The 26,967-nt window shown below is 38.4% G+C and overlaps 1 pseudogene; it reads left to right on the top strand.

Moving 5' to 3' along the window:
• Nucleotides 1–13,787: 13,787 nt before the first annotated feature.
• The window catches only part of LOC126060005 (cytochrome P450 2C9-like), a 126,789-nt pseudogene continuing 113,609 nt past the window's right edge, over nt 13,788–26,967 (top strand).

Genomic DNA, 26,967 nt, shown 5'->3' with positions numbered 1-26,967 from the left:
GGCACTGGCTATGTACTGACACTAATTTCAGAGAACCAAAAAACCACTGTGGTCCACCAGTCAGAGTAGGGGCTTATGGAGGTCAGGTAACCAGGGAATATGGAAAGGATAGTAGAAGAAAGTTGTTATAAATAGCAGCTACACCTGCTTGATCAGTTGCAGCAGTGAGGGCTGTAATTGTTATGAATGTTTCTTCTTTTCATATGCATATGTATACATATTCATACACACACATATATATACATACGCATACAACTAAACCCATTGCTGTGGAGTCCACTCTGACTCATAGCAACCCTATAGGACAGAATACAATGTCCTCATAGCGTTTCCAAGGACCAGCTGGTAGATTTGAACTGCCAACATTTTTGTTGAAAGGCAAGCTCTTAACCACTGCGCAACCAGGGATATATATACACACCAAAATAAATTTTCGCTGGCTAATTTTTTTTCAGAAGTAGGTCACCAAGTACTTCTTCCTAGTCTGTCTTTGTCTGGAAGCTCAGCTGAAACCTCTCCACCATGGGAAACCCTGCTGCTATTTGAAATACTAGTGGCATAGCTTCTAGCATCATAGCTAAATGCAAGCCACCACAGTAGGACGAACTTACAGATGAGTGGTAATATATAGATGCAAAAATTTTCAACAAAATTCTACCCAACAGAACTCAACAGCATATCAAAAAAATAATACATCATGACCAAGTGGAATTCATAGAAGTGTTGCAAGGATAGTTCAACATTAGATAATCAAGCAATGTAACTCACCACATAAATAAAACAAAGAAAAAGTATCACACAATCATCTCAATCAGAACAGGCATTCGATAAAGTCTGATACACATTCCTGACCTAAAAAAAAAAGCAAAACTCTCAATAAAATAAGATTAGAAGGGAAATTCCTCAACATAATAAAGGGCATCTATACAAAACCAACAGCCAACATCATTCTCAACAGGGAGAGGTTGAAGACATTCCCCCTGAGAAAAGGAACAAGACAAGCAACAGCCAACATCATTCTCAACAGGGAGAGGTTGAAAACATTTCCCCTGAGAAAAGGAACAAGACAAGGATGCCTTTTATCACCACTCCTGTTTAACATTGTGCTGGAAATCCCACCTGGAGCAATAAAGCAAGAAAAAGAAATAAAGGGCACCCAAACTGGTAGGGAAGAAGTAAAACTATTCCTGTTCACAGATGATATGATGCTATAGATAGAGAATCTAAATGACTTAACCAGAAAACTCTGGAACTAGTAGAAAGATTCGGTACAGTGACACAATGCAAGACAAACATACAAAAGCCAGTTGAATTCCTACACACCGATAAAGAGAACTATGAAAAGAAAATCAGGAAAGCAATACCATTTATGATAGCCCCTAAAAAATAAAATACTTAGGAATAAATCTAATCAGGGACATAAAAGACCTATACAAATTAAACTAAAAAACACTACTGCAAGAAACCAAGAGAGACCTATATAAATGGAAGAACATACCATGCTCATGGATAGGTAGACTTAATATTGTGAAAATGTCAATTCTACCCAAAGCAAATCTACAAATACAATGCAATCCTGATCAAAATACCAACAGCATTCTCTAATGAGATGGAAAAATGAATCATTAACTTTATATGGAAAACAAAGAGGACCTGGATAAGTAAAGTACTATTGAAGAAGAAAAACAAAGTAAGAGACCTTGCATTACCTGACTTCAGAACATTCTACACAGCTAAAGTAGTCAAAATAGCCTGGTATTGTACAACGACAGACACATTGACCAATGGAACAGAATGGAGAACCCCAATGTAAATCCTTTCACCTACAGTCACCTGATATTTGACAAAGGCCTGAAGTCCACTAAATGGAGAAAAGACAGTCTTTTTAACAAATGGTACTAGCAAAAATGTATGTCCATTTGTAAAAAAATGAAACAGGACTCATACCTCACACTATACACAAAAACTAGTTAAAAATGGATCAAAGACCTAAATACAAAACCAAAAAGTATAAAGAATGTGGAAGAAAAAATAGAATCAACAGTAGGGGCCCTAACGTAGGGCATAAATAGGATACGAACCATAACTAACAATACACAAACACCAGAAGATAAGTTAGATAACTGGGATCTTCTAAAAATGAAACACTTACGCTCATCAAAAGACTTGACCAAAAGAGTAAAAAGAGAACCTACAGACTGGAGAAAACCCTAGTGGTGTAGTGTTTAAGTGCTATAGTTGCTAACCAAAAGGTGGCAGTTCAAATCTACCAGGAGCTCCTTGGAAACTCTATGGGGGCAGTTCTACAGACTGGAAAAAATTTTTGGCTATAACATATCCAACAAAGGTCTAATCTCCAAAACCTATAGGAAAATTCAATGCCTTTATAACATTTCAAGATCTGTCCTGAAGTACAACACTGTAGTGATTGGATAATATCCATATGCCTACAAGGAAGACCAGTTAATACGACTATTATTCAAATTTACACACCAACCACTAAGGCCAAAGATGAAGAAAATGAATATTTTTACCAACTTTTGCAGTCCGAAATTGATCAAACATACAATCAAGATGCATTGATAATTACTGGTGATTGGAATGCAAAAGTTGGAAACAAAGAAGGATTGTAGTTGGAAAATATGGTCTTGATAATAGAAATGACCAGGGAAGTGTCAATGGAGAACAGATCACCAGTTGCTCCTATGCAAGTTCAAGTTGAAGCCGAAGACAATTAAAACAAGTACACAAGAAAGAAAGTATAAGGAACTGCCAGAAGTTCAAGCCATATTGCGAAGAGGACATGGAACAAAGGATATTGTTGATGTCAGATGGATCCTGGCTGAAAGCAGAGAATACCAGAAAGATGTTTATCTGTGTTTTATTGACTGTGCAATGGCGTTCAACTGTGCCGATCCTGACAAATTATAAGTAACATTGTGAAGATTGAGAATTCCACAACTGTGCTCTTGAGGAACCTGTACTTAGACCAAGAGGCAATTGTTCAAAGAGAACAAGGGGGTACTGCATGGTTTAAAGTCAGGTAAGGTGTGTGTCAGGGTTGTATCCTTTCACCAAACTTATTCAATCTGTATGCTGGGCAAATAATCTGAGAAGCTGGACTATATGAAGAAGAATGTGGCATGCAGATGTCACAACTTCACTTGCTGAAAGTGAAGAGGGCTTGAAGCACTTACTGATTAAGATCAAAGATCATAGCCTTCAGTATGGATTACACCTCAACGTACAGTAAAAAAAAAAAAAAAATTCTCACAACAGGACCGATAAGCAACATCATGATAAATGGAGAAAATATTGAAATTGTCAAGGATTTCATTTTACTTGGATCCACAATCAGTGCCCATGGATGCAGCAGTCAAAAAAAAATCAAAGGACTCATTGTATTGGGCAAATCTGCTGCAAAGGACCTCTTTAAAGTGTTAAAAAGGAAAGACATCACTTTAAGGACTATGGTGTATCTGACCCAAGCCATGGTGTTTTTGATCGACTCATATGCATGTGAAAGCTGGACAATGAATAAGGAAGACTGAAGAAGAGTTGGTGCCTTTGAATTATGGTGTTGGAGAAGAATATTAAATATACAAATCTGTCTTGGGAAAAGAATAGCCAGAATGCTCATTAGATGCAAGGACGAAGAGTCTTCATTTCACATACTTTGGACATGTTATCAGGAAGGACCAGTACCTGGAGAAGGACATTATGCTTGGTTAAGTAGAAGGTCACTGAAAGAGGAAGACCCTCAAGGAGATAGATTGGCATAGTGGCTGCAGCAATTGCTCAAATATAAGAAAGATTGTGAGGATGGGGCAGGATTGGGTGGTGTTTTGTTCTGTTGTATATAAGGTTGCTATGAGTTAAAACCAACTAGACAGCACTTAACACCACCAACAAAACAACACCATAATTCAAAGGCATCAATTCTTCTGTCTCCCCTTATTCATTGTCCATCATTGATGCTCATATGAGGTGATTTAAAATACCATGTCTTGGTTCAGATGCACCTTAGTCCTCAAAGTGGCAACTTTGCTTTTTAACTCTTTAAAGAGGTATGTTGCAGCAGATTTGCCCTGTATAACATTTCATTTGATTTCTTGACTGTCGCTCCCATGGGCATTGATTGTGGATCCAAGTAAAATGAAATTCTGGACAACTTCAGTCTTTTCTCTGTTTATCATGATGTTGCTCATTGGTCCAGTTGTGAGGATTTTTGTTTTCTTTATGTTCAAGTGTAACCATACTGAAGGCTGTGGTCTTTGATCTTCATCAGTAAGTTCTTCAAGTCCTCTTCACTTTCAGCAAGCAAGGTTGTGTTATTTGCATGTCATAGGTTGTTAATGAGTCTTCCTACAATCCTGATGCCACATTCTTCTTCACATAGTCCAACTTCTCGTGCTATTTGCTCAGCATACAGATTGAATAAGTATGATGGAAGGATACAAACCTGATGAGCTGCTTTTCTGATTTTAATTCAGGCAGTATCCCTTTGTTCTGTTCAAGTGACTGCCTCTTGCTCTTTGTACAAGTTCCACATGAGCATAATAAACTGTTCTGAAATTCTCATTCTTTACAATGTTATCCATAATTTGTTATGATCCACACAATTGAATGACTTTGGGTAGTCAATAAAACAGGTAAACATATTTCTGATATTGTCTGCTTCCAGCCAAGAACTGACATCAACAATGATATGCCTTGTTCCACGTTCTTTTCTGAAGACTTATTGAATTTCTGACAATTCCCTGTAGAAGTACTGCTGCAATCATTTTTGAATTCAGCAAAATTCTACTTAGATATGATATTAATGATTTTTTTTTGATAATTTCTGCATTCTCTTGGATCACCTTTCTGAGGAATGTGCACAAATATGGATTGCTTGCTCTTGGTTGGCCAGGTTGCTGTTTTCCAAATTTCTTTGGATAGTAGTGTGAGTGCTCCAGCATTGCATCTGTTTGTTGAAACATCTCAGTTGGTATTCCATCAGTTCCTGGAGACTTGTTTTTTGCTCATGCCTTCAAGTGCAGCCTGGAGTTCATCTTTCAGTACCATCAGCTCTTGATCACGTGCTACCTTCTGTAATGGTTGAACATCGATCAATTCTTTTTGGTATAGTGACTCTGCAGAGTACTTCCATCTTCTTTTGATGCTTCCTGCATTGTTCAGTGTTTTGCCTATAGAATTCTTCTATATTACAACTCAAGGCTGGAATTTTTAATTCAGTTTTTTCAGCTTGAGAAGAGCCGAGTGTTTTGAGTGCTTTCCACTTTTGGTTTCTAACTCCAGATCATTTCATATTTTATTGTAATACTTTGCTTTGTATTCTCCAGCTCCCCTTTGAAATCTTCTGTTCACCTCTTTAATTCATCATTTCTTCAGTTTGCTTTAGCTTTTCTGTGTTTACGAGCATGTTTTGGGTTTTTTTTCTGACATCCATTTTGGTTTTTTTTCTTTCCTGTCTTTTTAATGACCTTTTGCTTTCTTCATGTATGTTGTCCTTGATGTTATGCCACAACTCATCTGGTCTTTGGTCCTTAGTGTTCAATGTGTCAGATCTATTCTTGAAATGATCTTGGATATCTTGAGATCATACTTTGGCTCTCTTGAACTTGTTTTAACTTTCTTCAGGTTTCACTTAAACTTGCATATGAGCAATTAATGGTTTGTTTAGCAGTCAGCCCCTGGCCTTGTGTTGACTGATGATATTGAGCTTCTCTATTGTCTCTATGTAGTAGATTTGATTTCTTTATATTGCATCTGTTGAGTCAGTGTATATAGCCACCGTGTATGTTGTTGAAAAAACTTATTTGCAATGAAGAAGTTGTTGTTCTTGGAAAATTTTATCATGTGATCTCCTTGTCATTTCTCTCAAAAGGCCATGGTTTCCAACTACCAATCCTTCTTTGTTTCCAACTTTTGCATCCCAATCACCAGTAATTATGAATGCATCTTTATTGTATGTTTGATCAATTTCAGACTGCAGAAGTTGGCAAAAATCTTCAGTTTCTTCATCTTTGGTCTTAGTGGTTGGTATGTAAATTTGAGTAATAGTTGTATTAACTGGTCTTCCTTATAGGCCTATGGGTATTATCCTGTCATTGCTTTGTACTTCAGGATAGATCTTGAAATGTTCTTTTTGATGATAGATGGATGTCATTTGTCATTCTTGGCATAGTACATATACGATTTTCTGACTTAGACTGGCCAAATAGCAGTCTATTTCAGCTCTCTAATGCCTAAGATATTGACCTTTACAGTTCCATTTCATTTTTGATGACTTCCAATTTTCATAGTTTCATACTTCATACTGTCCAGGTTCCGATTATTAATACATGTTTGCAGCTGTTTCTTCTCTTTTTGAGTTGTACCACATTAGCTAATGAAGGTACCAAAAGATTTACTTCTTCCTTGTCATTAAGGTTGACTCTACTTTGAGGAGGCAGCTCTTCCCCAGTTATATTTTGAGTGCCTTCCATTCTGAGTGATTCATCTTCTGGCATTATATCAGACAATGTTCCATTGCTATTCATAAGGTTTTGACTGGCCATTTATTTATTTTTTTTTAGAAGTAGATTGCCAGGTCCTTCTTTCTAGTCTGTCTTAGTCTGGAAACTGTTGAAACCTGTCCCCCATGGGATACCATGCTGGTATTTGAAATAATGGTGGCACAGCTTCCAACATCACAGAAAACACAAGCCACCACAGTAACACAAACTGAAAGACGAATGGGGGAATGGATCTATATCTATATAAAATATATGTAAAAATGTATATATAACTACTTTTTATATCTACAAATCTACATATCTATGTATCTATGTGATTATCTATTACACTTAAAACCTAAATACTTCAGTATGTATCATCCAAGAACAAGGATTTTCTACTACATAACAGTAATAGCATTCACACTCAAGGAATTATCACTGATACAATAATCTTATCTATTCTACAGCCCATATTTAAATAAGTTTTCCCAATTGTTATAAAATATCATTCACACCTCCTTTTTCTTGTTGTAATCCAGTATCCTGCTCTGGATCAATTATTTAAATTGGTTATCTTTTTCATTACGTCTCCTGTAATTAATAACCAACCATCCATCTTTCAGTTTGTTGTACCGTGGTGGCTTAAGTGTTGCTATGATGCTGGAAGCAGTGCCACTGATATTTCAAATACCAGAAAAGTGATCCATGGTAGTCAAGTTTCAGAGGAGCTTCCAATCTAAAACCGACTAGGAAGAAAACCTGGAGATCTATTTCTAAAAAGTTGATAATGAAAATATCATGGATCACAACAGAACATTGTCTGACACACCCGCTTTGACCATGTCATCAGGAGAGATAAATTGCTAGTGGAGGACACCATATTCTGTGAAGTAGAGGGACAAGGAGGTCATGGGAGTCCCTCAGTGAGATGGCTTGGCACAGTAGCTGAAATAATGTACTCCAAATACTGGTGATCATGAGGATGATGCAAGACAGAGCAACGTTTCATTCTGTTGTAAGTAAGGTTGCAGTGGGTTGACTTGACAGCAACAAAGAACAACAATGAAGAACAGTTCCCTTTTTTTGGAACCACTGAAGTTGAATGAGCCCACAAAACTACTGCCCTGAGATATGGTATTTTTATGCAAATAGCACAGCCCTTCGTTGTTTGCCAACCCCTCCCTCTCCCTGGAGGTATTTTCATATTTGCTGCTATGCTAATTTTTAACCTGTTGCTATAAAAAATTAACATATTGCCCTTAACAAAAATACCTGGAAGGAGGCGAGAACAGTTGGCAACAGTTGTAGAAGAAGCACTTTTTTTTTGCATAATATTACAGTAATCTTTGAATCTTAAACCAAAAGATTGTGTGTTGGTTGTATAGAATGTTCATTGTTCATTTAGGTCATGTGCATCTTTATGGATATCATGCTTCAATAAAAAAGTTTTTAAAAGAAACAGTTCTAATCTGTAACCCGGATCAAGCTGAGCTTTGCTTTATCCTGTGAGTGCGGAGGCTTTGAGCTGATGGCCTCCCTTCATCCATTTGGGCAATGATGGGAAGTCTCTTCAACATGGGAAGTCACCAATTGGGAGTGGGGATATCTGGATGCTTTGGTGACATTCCACCTCACTGAGCCACCAACTGCTTATTCTTAAAAATAAAGTAAAGATCAGGCTATTGGATCTAAGATCTCTTCTGTCTCTAAAATGTCTACAGTTTCCTCATTCTATAAAATGACAAAGGGCCAGGCAGGAACCTCAGCAGAAGGAAGGAGGAGCAGAGCAGAGACACCTGTCTCTCAGGAATAAAACGATTGCTCTAAAAAGACCAGTGGAGTTCATTTTATCCAAGTAAGAGCTCTGTGAGTCAAGCAGCTATATCTCTGCTTCTCTTTGTCCTGTACAAAGGGCTGCAGGAGACCAGGGATCACTCAAGTTCTAAAATTTATAAAATCAAACTTTTCTGACTTCCATTTTAATCAAGTAGTGTTGCAATTATTAACTCAATCATTGTTTATTTTGAAAGTAACTGATTAGAGTGAAGCAAGAAACATTGCATCAGAGTACACACACAGTGAATGTTGGTGGCCCGCTTGAAGTGAATGTTGAGTGTTCAGTGCTCAGACTGTGTGTCACTGGACAAGGCACTGAATCTCCGAGTTCCAACTTCCTCATCTCTAAAGGGGAATCATTTTAGCATAGGCATAGGTCTTTGAGGAAATCTAAAGAGATATTATGGGTGTAAAACTTCTCTCCAATTTGCCAGTCTGCACTGTGAACCTGAGGGGTAATGTATTTTGAGTTGCCAAGTAATTTACCCCTAATAAAAGATCTTAAAAACAACTACACTAATAACTATCAAACAAATGTGATAGTATCTTTATAGAACACGTCTTTGTACAAGAATTGCCATGAGTGGTAGAGTAGTGTATGCCAATCCAGTTATATTTAGATTCTCATGACTACTAAACATTGTCCCCCATTTAGTTCCGTGGTGTGTGCACATCGTGTTCATTCCAAGCTGTGGGTCTGTTTAATGAAGTTCCAGCTCCCCTTTTGCACCAAAGTATGCACCTGCTATTCCTCCTATAGTCTTTCTTCCTTGCTCTGCAATAGGCTCATGCCATTATTTCTGACAAGGACAGGCCAAAAAAAGCATCTGTGTCCAGAGGTAACTGGGAGGTCGGGGAAACCATAGACTCTCAAGCCCTTCCCACTAAATTGCTCTGAGACTGGCTCTTCCCTCAATTATGCTGAGCACACTTCATCTCTGCAGTGATAGAGAGGGGAGAACCCTATCTTGAGCACCTGTGGCCCTGTTATTTGTGGAGTCAAATATGGGCTTCTGTTTAATGTGAAGCCCCCACGTGTCTGTCAGTTTGTCATACTGTTGGGGCTTGTGTGTTGCTGTGATGCTGGAAGCTATGCCACTGGTATTCAGATACCAGCAGGGTCACCCATGGAGGACAGGTTCCTGCTGAGCTTCCAGACTAAGACAGACTAAGAAGGACCTGGCAATGAAAAGCATTAGCCAGTGAAAACCTTATGAATAGCAGTGGAACATTCTCTGATTTAGTGCTGGGAGATGAGCCCCCCAGGTTGGAAGACACTCAAAAGATGACCGGGGAAGAGCTGCCTCCTCAAAGTGGAGTGGACCTTAATGACATGGATGGAGTAAAGCTTTCGGCACCTTCATTTGCTGATGTGGGACAATTCAAAATGAGAAGAAACAGCTGCAAACATCCATTAATAATCAGAACCTGGAATGTACGAAGTATGAATCTAGGAAAATTGGAAATCGTCAAAAATGAAATGGAACGCATAAACATTGATATCCTAGTCATTAGTGAACTGAAATGGACTGGTATTGGCCATTTTGAATCAGATAATCATATAGTCTACTATGCTGGGAATGACAACTCGAAGAGGAATGGCGTTGCATTCATGGTCAAAAAGAAAGTTTCAAGATGTATCCTGAAGTACAACGCTGCCAGTAATAGGATACTATCCATACGCCTACAAGGAAGACCAGTTAATACGACTATTATTCAAATTTACGCACCAACCACTAGGGCCAAAGATGAAGAAATAGAAGACTTTTATCAGCTGCTGCAGTCTGAAATTGATAAAACATGCAATCAAGATGCATTGATAATTATTGGCATTTGGAATGCGAAAGTTGGAAACAAAGAAGAAGGATCAGTAGTTGGAAAATATGGCCTTGGTGATAGAAACAATGCCGGAGATTGAATGATAGAATTTTGCAAGACCAATGACTTCTTCATTGCAAATAACTTCTTTCACCAATATAAACGGTGATTTTTATACACATGGACCTCACCAGGTGGAACACACAGAAATCAAATTGACTACATCCGTGGAAAGAGATGATGGAAAACCTCAATATCATCAGTCAGAGCAAGGCCAGGGGCTGACTGTGGAACAGGCCATCAATTGCTCATATGCAAGTTCAAGCTGAAACAAGAAAATCTGAGCAAGTCCATGAGAGCCAAAATGTGACCTTGAGTATATCCCACCTGAATTTAGAGACTATCTCAAGAATAGATTTGATGCATTGAACACTAGTGACCAAAGACCAGAAGAGTTGTGGAATGACATCAAGGACATCCTCCATAAAGAAAGCAAGAGGTCACTGAAAAGACAGGAGAGAAAGAAAAGACCAAGATGGATGTCAGAGGAGACTCTGAAACATGCCCTCAAACGTCGAGCTGCTAAAGCAAAAGGAAGAATTGATGAAGTAAAAGAACTGAACAGAAGATTTCAAAGGGCCTCTCGAGAACACAGAGTAAAGTATTACAAGAGAAATAAAGTGCAAAGAGCTGGAGATGGAAAACCAAAAGGGAAGAACATGCTCGGTGTTTCTCAAGCTGAAAGAACTGAAGAAAAAACGTAAGCCTCAAGTTGCAATAGTGAAGGAATCCATGCTGAAAATATTAAATGATGCAGGAAGCATCAAAAGAAGATGGAAGGAATACACAGGGTCATTATACCAAAAAGAATTAGTTGATATTCAAGCATTTTAAGAGGTGGCATATGATCAGAAACTGATGGTACTGAAGGAAGAAGTCCAAGCTGCTCTGAAGGCATTGGCGAAAAACAAGGCTCCAGGAATTGATGGAATACCCGTTGAGATGTTTCAACAAACAGATGCAGCGCTGGAGGTGCTCACTTGTCTATGCCAAGAAATATGGAAGACAGCTTCCTGGCCAACTGACTGCAAGAGATCCATATTTATGCCTATTCCCAAGAAAGGTGATCCAACTGAATGTTGAAATTATAGAACAATATCATTAATATCACATGCAAGCAAAATTTTCTTGAAGATCATTCAAAAACAGCTGGAGTAGTATATCGACAGGGAACTGTCAGAAATTCAGGCCAGTTTCAGAAGAAGATGTGGAACCAGGGATATCATTGCTGATGTCAGATGGATCCTGGCTGAAAGCAGAGAATACCAGAAGGGTATTGACCTGTGTTTTATTGACTATGCAAAGGCATTCGACTGTGTGGATCATAACAAACTATGGATAACACTGCGAAGAATGCAAATTCCAGAACACTTAATTGTGCTCATGAGGAACATTTACATAGATTAAGAGGCAGTTGTTCGGACAGAACAAGGGGATACTGATTAATTTAAAGTCAGTAAAGGTGTGCGTCAGGGTTATATTCTTTCACTATACCTATTTAATCTGTATGCTGAACAAATAATATGAGAAGCTGAACTATATGAAGAAGAATGGGGGATCAGGATTGGAGGAAGACTCAATAACAACCTGTGTTATGCAGATGACACAACCTTGCTTGCTTAAAGTGAAGAGGACTTGAAGCACTTACTAATGAAGATCAAAGACCACAGCCTTCAGTATGGATTACACCTCAACATAAAGAAAACAAAAATCCTCACAACTGGACCAATGAGCAACATCGTGATAAACGGAGAAAAGATTGAAGTTGTCAAGGATTTCATTTTACTTGGATCCACAATCAACAGCCATGGAAGCAGCAGTCAAGAAATCAAAAGATGCATTGCACTGGGCAAATGTGCTGCAAAGGACCTCTTCAAAGTGTTGAAGAGCAGAGATGTCATCCTGAAGACTAAGGTGCGCCTGACCCAAGCCATGGTATTTTCAATCGCTTCATATGCGTGTGAAAGCTGGACAATGAATAAGGAAGACCAAAGAAGAGTTGACGCCTTTGAATTGCGGTGTTGTTGAAGAATATTGAATATACCATGGACTGCCAAAGGAATGAACAAATCTGTCTTGGAAGAAGTACGGCCCGAATGCTCCTTAGAGGCAAGGATGGCGAGACTGCGTCTTACATACTTTGGACATGTTGTCAGGAGGGATCAGTCCCTGGAGAAGGACATCATGCTTGGCAGAGTGCAGGGTCAGCGGAAAAGAGGAAGACCCTCAACAAGGTGGATTGACACAGTGGCTGCAACAATGAGGTCAAGCATAACAACGATTGTAAGGATGGTGCAGGACCGGGCAGTGTTTCATTCTGTTGTGCATAGGGTCTCTATCAGTCGGAACCAACTCGATGGCACCTAACAACAACAACAACAATTTAATGTGAGGAGTCCCTGGGTGGTGCAAATGGTTGACACCCTCAACTGCTAACTGAAAGGTTGGAAATTCGAGTCCACATAAAGGTGCCTAGGAAGCAAGGCCTGGTGATCTACTTACAAAAAAACAGATGTTGAAAACACTATGGAGCACAGTTCTACTCAGACACATATGGGATTGCCATGAGTTGGAATCAACTGTATGGCAACTGCTTGCATTTAATTTATTTATATGAAGTTTGTAGTTTTGTGAACAGAGTCAGTGGGGAGTATATTCAGAGTAACAAATGTTTTGGGGTTTTCTATTGTGCTAAATTTATTCTTGAGTTAGCTGTGGTGTAAGAAATAGTGCTCCACATGAGCATCAGAAGGTCTCATTCAAATCCCAGTTCTGCCACATATGAACCATCTGATCCTGGGAGGCCTTCTTCCCAGTGTCCTCCTTTCCATTTGAAAAACAAAAAAAACTCTACCTTCTCCTGGTTTGTGGGGAGGGTGGACTTTAATGGTAATAGGTATGTAAATTTACCTAACATGTGGGGAGGGTGGACTTTAATGGTAATAGGTATGTAAATTTACCTAACATATATTACTAGGCATATGTTTGGTCATTCGAGGTACATGAGTTATAGTAGGTATTTTATGTGTAGGTAGGGGAGTGTTAGTACAGTACATTAAAATAGCTTAAAAGTCTTCCATTTTCAAGAACAAAATCTTCTAATAATTCAAAAAGTACTGCAGGACATTTTTATACACAAGGCATACAACACTCTGACTCCCTCAAAGACATAAATTCCCAACTTGTCATCAGTCTGAGAATCCAGAATGCCATGCAATGTTTTTTTTTAATCAAATCATTTACTTCAATAGTTCTCAGTCCTGGCTGCACATTGGAACCACAGCTGGTGTTTTGTTAAACGATTTTTTTAAACTATACCTGGGCTCAACCCTAGACAGGTTATAAAAACCTCCAGGGTGGGGCCTTGTCCTTGGAAAGAAAGCAAGCAAGAATAAATGACACTTTGTTTTTTTATCTTTATCAGTGGGCCAAAATCCACTCAGATTACACAAATCTGCCTGATTGGTCACTCTATTGATCAGAGTCACAGGTTAAGCAGCAGGGAGTATTTAAAATCTTTGGATCGGAAGCCCGTAGCTGCCTGAGTAAGAAGAGAAGTCTTCAGTGGATCCAGTTGTGGACCTGGTGCTCTGTCTCTCCAGTTTGCTTCTCTTTTTACTCTGTAAACAGAGCTATGGGAAAGGGAAGCTCCCGCCTGGCCCCACTCCTCTCCCAATTATTGGAAATATCCTGCAGTTATATATGAAGGACCTCAGCAATTCCATATGCCATGTAAGTATGCTTTATGCTCAGCCAGTGGCTTGCAGTAAGTAAACTAACCCTTACTTTTAAATACAACGTATTCCTAGAAGCAAAGTATTAAAATACAAAATAGTCTCTGTGGATTTTTTTTGTTTCTGTTCCTTTTTTTTGGTCTTTCATCCTCAGAAATAAATGAATGAAATAATAAGTCTGGGAGAAGAGAAAAATTTGGTTCAGTCATTGTAGCACAGGATCAAAACAATGAAGAGGTGAAGTGGCAAAAGGAAGCAACAATGCTGCCCTTCATTGTTTCACAGTTCTCTGCTGTGATTTTTTGGCTGAAGGTAAATGGTGTTGGAAGTGGTTTGTGATTAGAAAGTCCACTCAGGGGTCATCTAAGGTATAAACCATGTATTTTGTTCAGATTAGGGCTAAGACTGGAATCATATGGGCTGATTTTTAAAAATTTAGATTTCTGGTATTCATCACAGTGCTACTAAATAGAATCCCCACGGGAAGAGGTTTACAGAATGGTCAGCTGGATACTGGTCTAAAGGTGGGCATTGGGGGTAAAATATTGACCAGGTTAGTAGAAATAGACCAAGCAAAGGTTCAAATTTGGGTCTCTTAATTATTCATTGGAGGAGCCCTGGTGGCACAGTAGTTAAGTACTTGATCGTTAATCAGAAGGTCAGTGGTTGGAACCAACCAGTCCCTCCATGGGAGAACGATGTGGCAGTTTGCTTTGTAAAGACCACAGCCTTGGAAACCCTATGGGGCAGTTCTGCTCTGTCCTATAGGGTAGCTATGAGTTGGAGTCTACTCGACTGCAATTGGTTTTAATTATTAGCAGAGAGATTGGAAACAAAATTGAACTTCTCCAAATCTCAGTTTCCTTTTCTGTAAAATAGGGGTAAGTAAACTTGCTCACGGTGTTCATGTGAGGTTAGCTGTAACAATGTGTGGAACAAGTGTGTGTCCCATTGCCTGGCACATCAGAATCCTCCTTAAATGGGAGCTATAATATCACCACCATGTTTGTATAAAATTACAAATATTTGAAGCTGCATGTGGTATAACAAAAACATCAATAATATTATGACAATATTAGTCTGAATAATATACAGCATATAAATCAAATAGTGACTTCTTTTGCTAATATTTACATCCACTTTGCATTTCCCAGCTCTCTAAAGCCTATGGCCCATTGTTCACTCTGTATTTTGGCATGAAGCCCACAGTGGTGTTGCATGCGTATGAAGCAATGAAGGAAGCCCTGATTGATCTGGGAGAGGAGTTTTCTGGAAGAGGTTATTCTGCAATAGCTGAAAAAACTAATAAACATTTTGGTAGGTGTTCACATTGGCTGGTTAGGCAGTGGTAACAGCGAGTGGAGGAGACTGGAAAACAGAGACTGAAGACCTGCTTAGGCAGACTTAGGCCCATCTCTGTGTGGCTGCTTAGGTCAGTGTCTTCTTCCTTGCTGAGGATCTCCCTCCTAATTTTTGTTCTTCCTTCGGTAGGAGTCTTTTTAAGCAGCGGAGATTCACGGAAGGAGTTGGGGCGCTTCTCCCTCATGACCCTGCGGAATTTTGGGATGGGGAAGAGGAGCATTGAGGATCGCGTTCAGGAAGAAGCCGGCTACCTAGTGGAGGAGTTGAGAAAAACCAAAGGTGGGTGATTCTTTACTCTATCACTGACCTTAGCAGACCTGTCTCTTCTCTAATGCGGTCCTCGGAAACATTTCAGGGGAGGCCCAGTTTTTCTTTGGGGGTAGGGCCTATCATCCCACAGGCAGAGGAGGGAGGGTTTGAAGCAGAGAGCAAGGGGGGTGTTTGTGTATCTATGCTGTGTGTGTGGGTGCATGATTGTGCACAGTTTGGGTAAAAAAGCCCTTTTAGTCTCATTCTTTCCAGGCTTTTTTTTGGTTGTTGTTGTTCATCTTAAATGAGAAAGTTATGAAGACAGAAGGTTTTGAGTCTCATTTTCTTAGAGTTAAAAAGCAATATTTTGCCCCACCATAGTTGTGGATTACCTAGTCCAGAACATTTCACTGGGGGATACTTGTCAAGTGGACACTGTGGGCATGACCTCATCACACCCCTATGGACCATGAAGCAAGGGTTTTTTTGCTTTTACTTTATTGGAATCCCTGTTATGGTCAGCCTCCCTGACATGTCTGAGGGTTTCTGCCAAGGCCCAGGGCTGCAGTTCTGACCAGGCATAATGCTCCTCTATGGTTTTCATTGCCTAAAAAAAAAAAAAAAGGAAGAAACCAAACCCAGCGCCATCGAGTAGATTCCAACATATAGCGACCCCATAGGACACTGTAGAACTGCCGCATAGGGCTTCCAAGCTGGATTCAAACTGCTGGGCTTTTGGTTAGAACTCTTAACCACTGTGCCACCAGGGCTCTTTTCATTGCCTTGGCATCTCTTAGTGCAACTCTCATCAATTGTGATTCCCTGTAAACACAGGACTATTTTAAAACTATCAACATAAATTACTTAATGTTACTTTCTACTAACTCTTGTCATATTTGTGTTTTTAGAAAATGTATGGTATGGCACAATTCTGCAAAACACACAAATCCCAGTTTATAAAATTAATTAGGTAGATTTCAACTATTATTAATAACTCTTTGCTCTATCTTCTCTAATGATAAGTTGGCTCTGTTTGTCATTGTTTATCCGTTTTTCACCCTATAATTAGATTTTGGGTTAGAACATTTATGATAATTATTTATGTCCCATTGCCAGCACTTCTGACCTATAAAACATATGTCACAATAAGAGTGGTTTTCAGATTTGATTCCAAGTTATCCTGGATTTTAATTCCTGCTTTCAAATGAAGGGAAAGGAAAGATTGAAAATTAGATTTTAGCTTTGGTCCACACACAAATATATCTCAAAAGATTCCCAAATATCCCCAACACCAAGCTAAAAAAAACTTTTCTGAAAGCTTAGATCCCTGCAGAACTTTGAGTTTCAGATGGTACAGGAGAAGCTAGGTGCACAGGCTTCCTGTTATTTGATGCTCCATTATTCCTTCACAACACTTTTGTTTCAATTTACCCTTAGTTAACATCTATAGATATGAAATTTGCAGACTTTTTACATATAAAATTTATAGTTCATTTGATTGGATTTCATTTTACAAATCCTCATCCAAAAACTAGTAAAACATTTCCTCTGTAAAATGATGGACTTGACCTAACTGACTGTCAAATTTTTCAAATTTGTTATAATATAGTTCGATCTTTGGTGGTGCAGTGGTTAAGAGATCAACTGCTAACCAGAAGGTCAGCAATTTGAATCTACCAGCCAGTCACTGGAAACCCTATGGTGGCAGCTCTACTTTGTCCTATAGGATCGCTATATTTCAGAACTGACTCGATGGCAACGGACTTGGTTTTTGGCTTTATGACAGTTCTGCTGTAACTGGTTATATAGAGTGATATCCCACAACTTCACAAGAGGCAAACCTGGCAAAAAATTCATTTTATGGGGCTGATTGGAGGTGAATCCAAAAAGCCACGGCCATCAAGTTGATTCCTACTTATAGAGACACAAGGGGTTTCCAAGGCTGTTTTTTTTTTTTTTTTTTTGTCTCTTAAGCAACTCTTTTTTTTTTTAATTTTTATTGTGCTTTAGGTGAAAGTTTATAGTGCAAGTTTATTTCTCATTCAAAAATTATACACAAATTGTTTTGTGACATTGGTTGCAATTCTGTAGTTTGTCACCACTCTCCCTCTTTTCATCCTGGGTTCCCTGCGCCTTTCTGCTTTGGGGAAGGTGTTGCCCATTTGATCTTGTACACTTGATTGAACTAAGAAGCACATTCCTCACATGTGTTATTGTTTGTTTTATAGGCCTGTCTAATTTTGGGCTGAAAGGTAGACTTTGGGAGTGGCTTCAGTTCTGAGTTAGCAGGGTGCCTAGGGCCATAATCTCAGGGGTTCCTCCAGTCTCTGTCAGACCAGTAAGTCTGGTCCTTTTTTGTGAATTTGAATTTTATTCTACATTTTTTTCCTGATCTGTCTGGGACCCTCTATTGTGATCCCTGTCAGAGCGGGTAGTGGTAGTAGCTGGACACCATCTAGTTTTTCTGGTCTCAGGCTGGTGGAGGCTGTGGTTCATGTGGTCCATTATCCTTTGGACTAATATATTCCTCGTGTCTTTGTTTTTTTTCTTTCTCCTTTGCCCCGGACAGGATGGGAGCAAAAGATGTATCTTAGATGGCCATTTGCAAGCTTTTAAGACCCCAGATGTTACTCACCAAAGTAGGATGAAGAATATTTTCTTTGCGAACTATGTTATGCCAATTGCCATAGATGTTCCCTGAGACTATGGTCCCCAGATCCCAACCCCTGCTACTCTGTCCCTTAAGGTGATTGATGTTTCTAGGAAGTGTCTATGACTTTGCCTTGGTCAAGTTGTGGTGACTTCCCCTACATTGTGTGCTGTCTTTCCCTTCACCAAAGTTAACGCTTGTGTCCTATCTACTTAGTTATTTCCCCTTTCTGCCCTACCCCTCCCTCGTAACCATCAAAGATTTTTTTTTCTATGTGTAAACCTTTTCTTGAGTTTTCATAAAAGTGGTCTCATATAATATTTGTCCTTTTGTGTTTGACTAATTTCACTTAGCATAATGCCTTCCAGATTCATGAATGTTGTGAGATGTTTTTTGGATTCATCATTGTTCTTTATTTTTGCATAGTATTCCATCATGTGTATGTACCATAATTTGTCCATTCATCTGTTGATGAGCACCTAGGTTAATTCCATGTTTTGCTATTTTGAACAATGCAAGGCTGTAACTCTTTATGGGAGCAGACTGTCAAATCTTTCTCCCACAGAGTGGCTGGTGGAATCAAACCACTGAACTTTCTGTTAGTAGATGAGTTAGCACTTAACCACTGTGCAACCAGGCCTCCTGATTGCAGATCATAGATACTAGTTCTTAGAGCAAGAAAGGTTACCCCTTTCCCCAACTGAAAGAAAGAAATTAAAAAATTCCATTTATTGATTTACCTTTTTCATTTTTTTGCTCTGCATATCATTTAAGTATGAAATGAAAGTTTCTCATTTTATTTTTATTAGGCAAACTGTCTTCTTAGAATTTCTGTTTGCTTGTGTTAACCTTCCTACTCACACTGCAAGGAAGGTTTTTTACTTTTTACATTTGTTCCTTTAAATACCCGAGTTCACCTATAAACACTCTCTTTAATCTTTCCCTCTGCTTGTTCTACATGTGGTTCCTTAACTATTCATTACGTATAAGAAGTGTTGAGGTCCCGAACTATTTTCTCCTTTCCCTTATCAATGCTTAATTGTAGGCAGGCTTTGCAGACAGATGTGATTCTACAATCATAACTTAGATTATCGTTGTTGTTAATGTTGGCAACCTCATGTATAACAGAATGAAAACTTGCCCAGTGTGTCAGTACATCCCATTGAGGGTTTTCCTCATTTTTGCTGACCGTCTGCTTTACCAAACATGATGTCTTTATTTAGAGATTGGTGTTTCCTGATGAGGAGCCTTGGTGGTGCAGTAGTTAAGAGCTTGAATGATAACTAAAAGGTTAGCAGATTGAATCCACCAGCCTGTCCTTGGAAACGCTATGGAACAGTTCTATTCTGTCCTGTAGGGTCACTACAAGTCGGAATCAACTAGACGGCAATGGGTCTTTCCTAATGACATGTATAAAGTAAGCAAGACAAATTCTCGCCATCATCACTCTAAGGAGCATTCCGGTTGTATTTCTTTTATGCCTGATTGTATTTTTGGCACTCCATAGTATATTCAATATTGTTTTCCAACACCCCATTTTCAATGCATCAGTACTCCAGTCTATTTTTTTTATAGTCCAGCTTTCACATACATATGAGGTGATTGACAAGGCCATGGCTTGGATCAGACTTTCCTCAGTCATCAAAGCGATGTCTTTGTTGTTTAGAATTTCAAAGAGAATAATTAGGTACTTTAAAAAAATTATGTCATTATTTTTTTATTTTCTTTTACCCTCCAAAATTACAGGCACCTTGATTTAGAATGGTATGGTGTAAATAAGTACAAGGAAAGTGAATGGAGTATTGGGAACATCATTATTAAACTATGGAATGGTCAATTCGGTTTGAAGAGAAAAGTGATATGTTAGTTGAAGGCATGCTCAATATTTGGCTGACAAGAGAATGTGTAGGCAGATATTGCTCCAAAATTTCTAAATATAAGTATATTTTAATGCTTTTTTTTTTTTTAATGTTTCCAACTTTTTAGCCTCACCCTGTGATCCCACTTTCATCCTGGGCTGTGCTCCATGCAATGTGACCTGCTCCATTATTTTCCAGAATCGTTTTGATTATACAGATCAGGATTTTCTTAACTTATTAGGAAAATTGAATGAAAACACACAGATTCTGAGCTCTCTGTGGATGCAGGTGAGGCCAAGATCCTTTCTCTGAGAAGTGCAGAATTCTTTAATGGACCAAGCTGTGAAATGAATGTTCGAACACAAAAATCCTGGCCAGAGTTTAGCAACGTGGAGTGAACATCTGAGAAATATAGCCAAGACTTTGATTTTACACAGAAGAAAATGAATCCTTAGAATATAGAGTTCTTTTCAAGCCCATTGGCTCCCCGCACAGTGGTTTTCCCCCTAAACCCAAAGCCCAGTTTCCATCAAGTGTTTAATGACTTCCCCAAAATTATGCACATTGCACTCAGTGGAAATCCAAGGCCCTTGTGGCTTCCATGACCTCTGAGGCTTGTCCTCCAATCAATACTTAATGACTAATGTATCAAATAACTAGGCAGAAATACTCTAACTTAGCATATCAAGGAGACAGAATATTTAGGACCACAGATGTTACTAAGGAAAGGTTTGTTGATGCTTCAGTTGGGATCCTAGATGACAAAATGATTGGGGTTTACAGGGTATAAACTATAAACAATTGTCACATTTTTATCCTCTGCTTAGCTGCCATGTCCTGCACTCTGCCTAGATGATAATTGTGTGATCTTAGAAAACTCACTTAGCTGCTCTGGTGCACAGGTGTTTATCCACAAAATGTTGAGTTGGGTGTCTTGTTATTTTCAAGCCCCACCCATTAAAACCCCAATTCTATTTCTGAGTCATCTTGATAGAAGTAGAAGCAGCCACAACTAGCTTTGTGCTCTACATCAATCAGGTTGCTCAGACTCTTTAACTTTCTCTGTTCTTACCTATAAGATATGAATCATAGTAATTCATGCCATATGTATTTTAAAGTTGTAGAAGAGAATTGATACAAAAAATTAGAAGATTGATATAAATATGATTTTATACTGTAGGAATAATACATATGTATCAGAAATGATTGTCATCTTTGATCATCTGGTCAGGTTTCTCCCTCAAATCTTTCTATAAACATAGAGAATTATTTTATGTGCACAGCAAGAAGGTCACCCTCCAAATGGAGACCATTTTCTATTCATCCTTATAGCTCCAGTTTTAACTAGGAGTTGACATATCATGCATATGTCTTCATTAAAAGATTTTTATTTAATAATTTTTTCTCTTGTAGATCTGCAATACATTCCCCATGCTCATTGATTATTTCCCAGGGCGTCATAACAAATTTCTTAATAATGATGCTTATTTAAAGATTTATGTTTTGAAGAAAGTGAAAAAACATCAAGAATCCTTGAACATTAACAATCCTCGGGACTTCATTGATTGTTTCCTGGTCAAAATGGAACAGGTAAGATGTTAGAAGCAGCTCAGTTATTTGTTTGCTTGTGCAGTTAGTGTTTCATTGAATAGTTCTGTACTTAATACCCAGTAACACTATCCCTAATAAAAAAAAAAAAATAGGGATGGTTAAATGGTCAGGCCAGAAATGCTTGACTGCCACTTTTTGTACCTATATGTGCATTGATCTGCACTGAGCATCATGGAATAGTTTAAAATTGAATTGTCAAATAGAGTATATAGATCCTGTTCTTTAGGTAATAATAATCCACCAGAAGAGAAACCAAACACATCTCAGGTGAAATAGAATCAATTACAAATAAGCTAAAATATAGAAAATACCATGCCACCAAATGAAGATGCCAATGATCATTTCCCACAGTGAGAAGGAAAGGCTTGGCCTAGGTAAACTTTCTGTGTGTGCTGAGGTTTGGTGTAGATCTCAATATATTTTCAGGGCAGGTCAGGAAAAGGCGTTACAGATGAGTTCAGTAGTGTATTCAAGGGATGAAAAGTGTGTAGTGTGAAAAAGATAAAAGAGATGGAAAGGCAAAGTCTTCATTGAGTGTTTCTAAACATGAATTTGGACAGATAGGGAATTGCTGTTAGTGTCTTTCAGGTAAGCTGTAAACATAAATGCTGGCATGGAAAGTTTGATCTGCTCAGGTGGGTAGATTATGAGTCACAACAGGATGGAATGCAGATAATTAGGGAAATTGTCCCGGTATCTTTAGGACGCTCTATATGATGAGAATGGAGCTTAAGGGCCATCTGAGATATTTTTCATTTATTTAGGCTTGGTCTTTTTTTTTTTTTTTATAATTTTTATTGTGCTTTAAGTGAAAGTTTACAAATCAAGTCAGTCTCTCACACAAAAATTTATATACACCTTGCTACATACTCCCAAATACTCTCCCCCTAATGAGAACAGCCCACTCTCTCTTTCCACTCTCTCTTTTTGTGTGCATTTTGCCAGCGTCTAACCCCCTCTACCCTCTCACATCCCCTCCAGGCAGGAGATACCAACATAGTCTCAAGTGTCCACCTGGTCCAAGAAGCTCACTCCTCACCAGCACCCCTCTCCAACCCATTGTCCAGTCCAATCCATGTCTGAAGAGTTGGCTTCAGGAATGGTTCCTGTCCTGGGCCAACAGAAGGTCTGGGGGCCATGACCACCGGGGTTCTTCTAGTCTCAATCAGACCATTAAGTCGGGTCTTCTCATGAGAATTTGGGGTCTGCCTCTCACTGCTCTCCTGCTCCCTCAGGGGTTCTCTGTTGTGTTCTCTGTCAGGGCAGTCATCGGTTGTAGCCGGGCACCATCTAGTTCTTCTGGTCTCAGGATGATGTAGTCTCTGGTTCAGGTCACCCTTTCTGTCTCTTGGGCTCATAATTACCCTGTGTCCTTGGTGTTCTTCATTCTCCTTTGATCCAGGTGGGTTGAGGCTCATTGATGCATCTTAGATGGCCACTTGCTAGCGTTTAAGACTCCAGACACCACTCTTCAAAGTGGGATGCAGGATGTTTTCTTAATAGATTTTATTATGCCAATTGACTTAGATGTCCCCTGAAACCATGGTCACCAGACCCCTGCCCCTGCCTTTGAAGCATTCAGTTTATTCAGGAAACTTCTTTGCTTTTGGCTTAGTCCAGTTGTGCTGACCTCCCCTGTATTGTGTGTTGTCTTTCCTTTCACCTAAAGTAGTTCTTATCTACTATCTAATTAGTGAATACCCCTCTCCCACCCTACCTCCCTCCCCCATCTCATAACCACAAAAGAATGTTTTCTTCTCAGTTTAAACTATTTCTCAAGTGCTTATAATAGTGGTCTTATACAATATTTGTCCTTTTGCAACAGACTAATTTCACTCAGCATAATGCCTTCCAGGTTCCTCCATGTTATGAAATGTTTCACAGATTCATCACTGTTCTTTATCGATGTGTAATATTCCATTGTGTGAATATACCATAATTTATTTATTCATTCATCCGTTGATGGGCACCTTGGTTGCTTCCATGTTTTTGCTATTGTAAACAGTGCCTTAAACAGTGCTGCAATAAACATGGGTGTGCATATATCTGTTCATGTAAAGACTCTTGTTTTTCTAGGATATATTCCGAGGAGTGGGATTGCTGGGTCATATGGTAGTTCTATTTGTAGCTTTTCGAGGAAGTGCCAAATCAATTTCCAAAGTGGTTGTACCATTTGACATTCCCACCAGCGTACATAAGTGTTCCAATATCTCCACAGCCTCTCCAACATTTATTATTTTGTGTTTTTTGGATTAATACCAGCCTTGTTGGAGTGAGATGAAATCTCATTGTGCTTTTGATTTGCATAAAAAAATTTTTTTTTAATAGCTAATGATCGTCAAAAAAAAATTATTATTATTTTTTTAATGATCGTGAGCATTTCCTCATGTATCTGTTAACTACCTGAATGTCTTCTTTAATGAAGTGTCTATTCATAACTTTTGTCCATTTTTTAATTGGGTTATTTGTCTTTTTGTAGTTGAGTTTTTGCAGTATCATGTAGATTTTAGAGATCAAGTGCTGATCAGAAATGTCGCAGCTAAAAACTTTTTCCCAGTCTGTAGGTAGTGTTTTTACTCTTTTGGTGAAGTCTTTGGATGAGCATAAGTATTTCATTTTTAGGAGCTCCCAGTTATCTAGTTTTTCTTCTGCATTCTTAATAATGTTTTGTATAGTGTTTATGCCATGTATTAGGGCTCCTAGCCTTGTCCCTATTTTTTCTTCCATGATCTTTATTGTTTTAGATTTTATATTTAGGTCTTTGATCCATTTTGAGCTCGTTTTTGTGCATGGAGTGAGGTGTGGGTCTTGTTTCATTTTTTTGCAGATGGATATCCAGTTATGCCAGCATCATTTGTTAAAAAGACTGTCTTTTCCCATTTAACTGTTTTGGGGCCTTTGTCAAATATCAGTATGCTCATATGTGGATGGATTTATGTCTGGATTCTCAATTCTGTTCCATTGGTCTGTGTATCTGTTGTTGTACTAGTACCAGGCTGTTTTGACTACTGTGGTGGTACAATAGGTTCTAAAATCAGGTACAGTAAGGCCTCCCACTTTGTTCTTCTTTTTCAGTAATGCCTTACTTATCCGGGGCCTCTTTCCCTTCCATATGAAGTTGGTGATTTGTTTCTCCATCTCATTAAAGAATGTCATTGGAATTTGGATTGGAATTGCATTAAATGTATAGATCGATTTCGGTAGAACAGTCATTTTTATAACGTTAAGTCTTCCTATCCATGAGCAAGGTATGTTTTTCCACTTATATAAGTCCCTTTTGGTTTCTTGCAGAAGTGTATTGTAGTTTTCTTTGTATAATAAGTCTTTTACATCTCTGGTAAGGTTTAATTCTAAGTATTTTATCTTCTTGGGGGCCACTGTAAATGGCATTGGTTTGTTGATTTCCTCTTCGATGTTCTTTTTGTTCGTGTAGAGGAATCCAACTGATTTTTGTATGTTTATCTTGTATCCTGACACTCTGCTGAACTCTTCTATTAGTTTCAGTAGTTTTCTTGAGGATTCTTTAGGGTTTTCTGTGTATAAGATCATGTCATCTGCAAATAGAAACAATTTTACTTCCTCCTTGCCAATCTGGATGCCTTTTATTTCTTTATCTAGCCTATTCTCTCTGGCTAGGATTTCCAACACAATGTTGAATAAGAGTTGAATAAAGGGCATCCTTGTCTGGTTCCCTATCTCAGTAGGAATGATTTCAGGTTCTCTCCATTTAGGGTGATGGTGGTATTGGCTTTGTATAAATGCCCTTTATTATGTTGAGGAATTTCCCTTCTTTTCCTATTTTTTTTGCTGAGAGTTTTTATCATGAATGGGTGTTGAACTTTGTCAAATGTCTGTTCTGCATCAATTGTTAAGAACATGTGATTCTTGTCTTTTGTTTGGTTTATGTGGTGGGTTACATTAATTGTTTTTCTCATATTGAACCATCCCTGCATACTTGGTATGAATCCCACTTGGTCATGGTGAATTATTATTATTATTTTTTTGATATGTTGTTGAATTCTTGGCTTGAAATTTGTTGAGGATTTTTGTGTCTATGTTCCAGAGGGATATAGGTGTATAATTTTCTTTTTTGTGGTGTCTTTTTTTACCTGGTTTTGGTGTCTGGAATATGGTGGCTTCATAGAATGAGTTTGGTAGTATTCTGTCCTTTTCTATGCTCTGAAATACCTTTAGTAGTAGTGGTGTTAACTCTTCTCTGAAAGTTTGTTAGCACTCTGCAGTGAATCCATCAGGACCAGGGCTTTTTTTTTTTGATGGGAGTTTTTTGATTACCTTTTCAATCTCTTCTTTTGTTATGGGTCTATTTAGTTGTTCTACCTCTGTTTGCATTAGTTTAGGTACGTAGTGTTTTTCTAGGAATTCATCCATTTCTTCTAGGTTTTCAGATTTGTTAGAGTACAATTTCTCGTAGTAACCTGATATGATTCTTTTAATTTCGGTTGGGTCTGTTGTAATATCGCCCATCTCATTTCTTATTCTGGTTATTTGCTTCCTCTCCTCTTTTTATTTCATCAGTTTGGCCAGTGGTTTGTCAATTTTTTTGATTCTTTCAAAGAACCAGCTTTTGGTCTTGTTAATTCTTTCAATTGTTTTTCTGTTTTATTTAGTTCTGCTCTAATTTTTATTATTTGTTTTCTTCTGGTGCCTTTTGTTTTCTTTTGTTGCTCTCTTTCTGTTTGTTCAAGTTGTAGTTATAATTCCTTGATTTTGGCCCTTCCTTCTTTTTGTATGTGTGCGTTTATTGACATAAATTTGCTTCCGAGCACCTATTTTGCTGTGTCCCAAAGTTTCTGGGAAGTGTTTTCATTCTCATTGGATTATATGAATTTCTTTATTCCATCCTTAATGTTTTCTATTATCCAGTCTTTTTTGAGCAGGGTGTTGTTCACTTTCCAAGTGTTTGATTTCTTTTCCCTGCTTTTTCTGTTATTGATTTCCACTTTTATGGCCTTATGGTTAGAGATCATTTGTAATATTTCAATGTTTTGGATTCCGCTAAGGCTTGCTTTATGATCTAATATGTGGTCTATTCTAGAGAATGTTCCATGTGCACTAGAAAAGAAAGTATACTTGGTTGCTGTTGGGTGGAGTGTTTTTTATATGTCTATGAGGTCAAGTTGGTTGATTATGGCATTTAGATCTTCCGTGTCTCTACTGAGCTTCTTTCTGGATGTCCAGTCCTTCACTGAAAGTGGTGTGTTGAAGTCTCCTACTGTTATTGTGGAGCTATGTATCTCACTTTTCAATGCTGATAGATTTGTTTT

Source organism: Elephas maximus, chromosome 16 (assembly GCF_024166365.1).
Source record: "Elephas maximus indicus isolate mEleMax1 chromosome 16, mEleMax1 primary haplotype, whole genome shotgun sequence".
NCBI classification, from domain to species: Eukaryota; Metazoa; Chordata; class Mammalia; order Proboscidea; family Elephantidae; genus Elephas; species Elephas maximus.
Note: the sequence above shows the minus strand (reverse complement) of the source record. Positions and strands in the feature narration are given on the sequence as shown.